The sequence below is a fragment of the Electrona antarctica genome, assembly GCF_951216825.1.
Source record: "Electrona antarctica genome assembly, chromosome: 2".
In the NCBI taxonomy this organism is placed as follows: Eukaryota; Metazoa; Chordata; class Actinopteri; order Myctophiformes; family Myctophidae; genus Electrona; species Electrona antarctica.
Window position 1 is genome coordinate 13,956,121 of NC_136807.1, and position 6,189 is coordinate 13,962,309.

Sequence of the window (6,189 nt, forward strand, 5' to 3'; positions counted from 1 at the left end):
GGGTACATTGACACAAGTCCATGGGGTGCCTCAGAATGCTTTGATAATATTTGGAATCAATCAATGTCACTTCAGTTTAACCTCTTAGACCCTAATCTAGACTCAAGTAAAATGGACTCAAGTTAAACTGTACTTGGGGCTTTCTTTTTCAGCCTATACAGGACACTGAGTCTCTTCATCAAAAATAGCAAATCTACAAGCTCACAGCGCGTCAAGTTATGGCGCATTGTCAGCTTGTAGATCGGCTATTTTTGGTGAATGCCCCCCCCCCCCCCTCCCCAGAATAGGGATACTGGGGTTAAAGTTGTTGATTAAACGCCAAGTCTAAAAGTTATTTTCTGTCCTGAAATGGAAACTGATATCCTCTCAACTTTTCCTTGTTACATACTGTATCTTAGGCGCAAAGATTTACATATTATTTACATACCGTAAAAATGACATAAGGTGCTATAAAGTAACAAAGTCATCCAGGTGGTGCCGTGTATAAGTTATTTATAGAGGTCGGGTGACCTGAGCCAAAAGAATGTTTGAGAGCCACTGCTTTATACCAATTGAACTCTCGTTTTCATTGATTTCACTGAAAGTCTGCTGAAAAAAGTCTACTGAATTTTATTTGCACTGTTGCAACAATCAATCACTTAAAAAATGAATGCTGTGATACTTTGTAGTTCTGGAATATTCAGAGACTACTGCTGAGAATATGAACTTGAAGTGATTCTGACCGCACTGTTTTAAAAAGTGATGTCCGATATTATAGCCATCCCGATATTATCGTCCGATATTTGCGTAAAGATATAATATCGGAAAGTATGATTATCAGTTTTGATCAATTTTAATTCATTTAAATTTCTCCCAAATGTATGATTATTTTTGTTTGGAAAACTTTACATAAATGAATGCATCCAACTTGGGCATCACAATAAGATTAGGCATAATGTGTTAATTCCACGACCGCATATAGCGGTATCGGTTGATATCGGAAATTATCGGACATCTCTAGTTTTTTTTGCAATATTGTCAACTTGAGACCATTTGCTTTTTTAAATATTTTATTGCTTTCAAAGTGAATTGGTTTCATACTCAAGACATGGAACATGAAAATAAAGCTGAGAAATTTATTTTTTGTGTATTGATTTATCATCAACCAATAACTATTGATTTATCATCAACCAATAACTATTGATTTATCATCAACCAATAACTATTGATTTAGCATCAACCAATAACTATTGATTTAGCATCAACCAATAACTGTATTGATTTAGCATCAACAGATAACTATTGCTTTAGCATCAACCAATAACTGCAACGACCGCTAAATTCTGCGGCTTGGTTGAACGCCTGATTGTGATTGGTAAATCCAAATGAACAAAATGAAGAATGGTTAATTTGGGTTCCTCTAACCAGTGGTGTAAAGTAACCTTAAAGTACATTTACTCAAGTACAATTGTGAGGTATTTGTACTTGAGTATTTCCAATACTTTTACTTCTACTCCACTACATCTACACCCCCCCCCCCCCCCCCCCCCCCCCCCCCACACACACACACACACACACACTGTGACTCAGTCTTTGGTAAAACTTAAACCGAGTTAAATTAGGAGCGATGACCAAGATCCTGTTCTCTGTGTGCGTGTGTGTGCGTGCGTGCGTGTGTGTGTGAGTACTCACTCACTCATCAATGTACAGTACAGTGAATGAGTCACCCCAGTCCTGTAGTGTCAAGTAAATAAGTGCATTTACTCAAGTACGGTATATTTCTAGTTCTACAATTTGCTACAGAACCTGTACGTCCAAACAGAACCCGTACATCCAGACATTTTGGGGGCACATCGTCCCCGTATCCGCTCTAGAGTCTAGATCCAGACCGGATCAGCAGCCTGCAAAGCAACTCCATCGCAACCCAGTCCACCATTATAAATAGTAGTAGTAGTAGTCTGAAACCCCACCTTTTCAGACTCCACCTTAGCCCGTAGCACTTGTCCTAGCATTGACGACCTTGCAGGCGTATGCGAATTAAGCCTAAAATTATGTACATATATTATGTTATGTAGACATAGCATTCTATATGTAGCAGAGTGGCTCACAACGTCAGCCGGAGGACCTAAACGGTCTGATATCTCCCCCGAATCATGGGGAATTCCAGGGTGTTACATATAGTGGATACTATTAGTTCCATTGTACAGATATTCTACTAGTTAGACAATTCCTAAATTGTAAATACACAATCAAGCCCACAGTATCACCAAGGCTCATGAAAATAGTAACGAGTTACTTTTGGAAAATAGTAACTAATATTATTAGTTGAGTCAAATGTTAAAGTAATTATATTGGGCTACTAGTTACTGGAAAAAGGTAAATTCAGTGTTGCCATGTCTGCTTGTTATAAGTGGTTGCGGGTTGCGTTTTTTGGGTCCTTGTTTCTAAGTGTAAATGATTATTGTCTCCACCAGGCCGAATGCATGGGGCCGTCCGTGTGTCTGTCCGTCTGTGTATAGCTAATCTCCGACACCGTTGGCCTGGTCGATGCCAAACTGTGCGGTGTGCACACACACTCCCTGGATGCCAACGACAAACCTCTGACCCAATTTTTTCAGAACGGCCTGTTATAGCACCACCATGAGGCATTTTGTAAAACACATTTATTTATATTACTCGTACATATTTTATCCATACATAATGCAAATCGGTACACACTATCTCTATAGTCATGTGATAAACACTTCCCATATATTCCATCCCGATTGGCTAAGATTGCTTTTCAATGTTTGCAGGATTGGCCCGTTTTGAACAAATGCCTCAAATCATGAATGCAGAGTGCAATTTGAGGGAAATTTTGCACGCACATTCATTCCTACTCGGCCGAGGAATAAATCCCACCCTTTTCAAGTTATAGCGCCACCAGCATTTTGCACTTTTGCAACACGCCACGAGGCGACGATAACCTACTTGGCCTGGTGGAGACCTGTGTTCTGAGGAGCATTTTTTCTAGTTGATGATGTTGTTGTTATAATAATAATAATAATAATAAATATAGCTGCAAGCAGCGATAAGGCAGGACCAAGAAAGAAGACAATACGCAATAAGAACAATATGCACAAATAAGACTCATGGGTTGAGTTGTAACTTGTTGGTACCCGGATTTGAACACACGACCTTGTGATCCAAGGGCAAGAGCTCTACTAAATGAGCTACATGGACACAATCAGTTGTTGCATTGTAAACAGCTAAATCATTCAGTGTTATTGATAACAATTATGTGTGTCCTGGTTTATGGTATCATTGTCGATTACTACAGTGTGTTCGCTGTTCATGTTTTCACGTACAAACTTCTCTTCAACCGGGATTTCAGATAATGGTCCACAGATTGTGTGTAGGAGGCATGACCCTCTACTATACTGTAAAGTGACATAAGCATATGACGCTGCATGTGTGTATTATAGGCAGAAGAAGAATTTTCACAAACCAGCAATTTTCATTGGTTCATAAAAAGTTTCATAAAAATGTTTTCACTTAAAAAAATGTACTACGATTTTATGTCCGTATAGGTCTAAAGTTCACTTGTAGACGTTTTTGTGCATTTTGATCAAAGATCCTGGGGGGAGATACATTTCAACTGTTTTTCATATAATTCAAAATGGCGGGTGATCATCAGGTCAGAGGTCAAAAGTCAAGTCAGAACACGAAAGTTGTTCGGCATGAGGAGACACATATATGTATCGAAGTGTCATTGCCAACGGTCAAACGGTTCATGAGCTATGCACGTTCAAAGTTTACATTTTCAATTCAGTGCTATAGCGCCATCATTTGGCCAATCGACATGGGCTTTGCATAGTCACCATTTGGCAAAACCGACTGTACGGTTCAGCCAGAAGTGCTATTTTTGGTAGAAGGAGAAGAAGAAAAAACACACAAAAACAATAATTGACCAAAGTGACTTCTTGGTCCCTTAAATAATAATAATAATTATTATTATTACAATTATTATTATTATTATGTATTGTTTTTTACTCTTTTTTTTCCCCTGCAGATTTTCTTTTTGTTAATAATTGATTGATTGTTTGATTTTACAGTAAGGCTGTTACAGTTCCTATGTTGTTCTGCAGGTGGTACCAGTGAGGCGGTGTCAGACAGCACAGCATTAATGCTCACCTCACACTGAAGGCAGTGTTGCCATGTCTGCTTACTATAAGTGACTTTGGGTTGCATGTCAAGGAGTGTTGATTTTGTCTAAAACTATGACGAAAAATGTGAGAACTATATAAAAACTAAATTAAAAATTAAGCTATGATGACTAAAACTAAGACTGTATATACTGACAATTTCGTCAACAAATACAAATTAGACTAAAATGTTAGGCAGGTACTAGTGGAGAAGAGATCCAGTAGAACTAGAAGACAAGTAATTTCATACTCGCTTGTGTGCTCTGAAAATAGCCGATCTACAAGCTCACAACATGTCACGCCAGTCATAATTAATTTTAGTCAACTAAATCAACTGTAGATTTCGACTAAAATCGTACGTGAAACTAAAACATTTCAGAAGACTACTAAAACTAAATCAAATGTTGCTGTCGGACCCCTGAAAACATGCTTCTGCCAGGGACATCCGATCCGTACCAGATTCGAATTGGAATCCTGAAAAGTAACATTTTTTTCAAATGCGTTTAGGCCTAGTTATTAACTTGAACTACTTTGTTATTCTAGTATGTCACACAAAAGTAGCAAAAATAGCCGATGTAAATCTTGAACTGAAGTAAAATGTATTTATTTAATTTCAAATGCATTTAGTTGTAATTGTGTTAACGTTGTGAACTTAAATCCAAATATGTTGGACATAAAAGAAAAGACAATAACATTTCAATCCTAGTCTGTATTTAAAACGGGTTATATTTTCAATCATGTTTGGACTAACTTTGGAATTGTAACAGCTGAAATCAATATCAGTATTCCGATATTAACCTGCGGGCCGCATTGAAGTGAAGGTGCATGGGGGCCGCATGTGTGGCCCCGGGCCACAATGTGGGCCACAATGAGGAGGGGGCAGGGTGGGGTGGGGTGGGTGTTGGATGGGTGGGCAGGAAGTAGTGGAAGCAGGAAGGAAGTCAATGGAGTGAGAAGAACGAGAGGGGGGGGCAAGGGCCTAGAGGGGGGAGGGGGAGAGGGGGGAATACGAGGGGGGGGGGGGGGGGATACCAAGGGGGGGAGGGGGGAATACCAGGGGAGAGGCATGCTGCTGCTCAGCTCAACATCGGATTCATTGACAAAAAAAAAAAAAACTACTACTCCTTCCATTCATTCAATTCCATTCAAAGCAGGGCTTTATTGGCATGAGAAAACATATATGTTTACAATGCCATAGCAAAACCTGGATATACCCCTGCATTACTGCTTTCATATATTCACTGCATAAAACATTGTATAGTTGGGAGAACATGGTTTATAGTGTGTGTGTTTGGGGGGGGGGGGGGGGGAACTCGGGAGTGGAGAGCAGAGCAGTGTGGAATGTCAAGGACCCCCAGACAGTCCAGACCCTGTTTGAGATGCATATTAGCTAGGCCAAAGATGAAAGATCTGTGATTTATTACCGTTGTTTTATATCTCTGGGACCTCAATACACTGTAAACGTATCAATGTTATAGATTAGTTTAACCATTGTTTTATATCTCTGCATGGGACTCCAAATAAATGACTGTGAAGTGACAATTTTAGGACTTTTAAGACCTTTTTATACAAAAAAAAGACCATTAGGCTACTCGCTACTACATCAAAAGTAATCAACTATACTATAAAAACTGGTCAAACATTGGCCAAATGGTAATAGCTAGCTTGTGTGTGTGTGTGTGTGTGTGTGTGTGTGTGTGTGTGTGTGTGTGTGTGTGTGTGTGTGTGTGTGTGTGACTGTGTGACTGTGTGACTGTGTGTGTGTGTGTGTGTGTGTGTGTGAGAGAGAGAGTTATTCAGAGATAGGACCAGTTAATTTCCATGACAGACACTAGCAGTGGGTAGCGTGGAGGTGTGAACACACACACACACGCACGCAGTGCATGTGCACACACACACACTCCCCGGCCGGGTCATACCAAAGACTGTAAAAATGGGACCCAATGTCTCCCTGCTTGGCACTTTGACTCACTTCACACAGGTGTGATTTTTTTATTGAGCTCCAAAAACATAGATGTTTTGTATG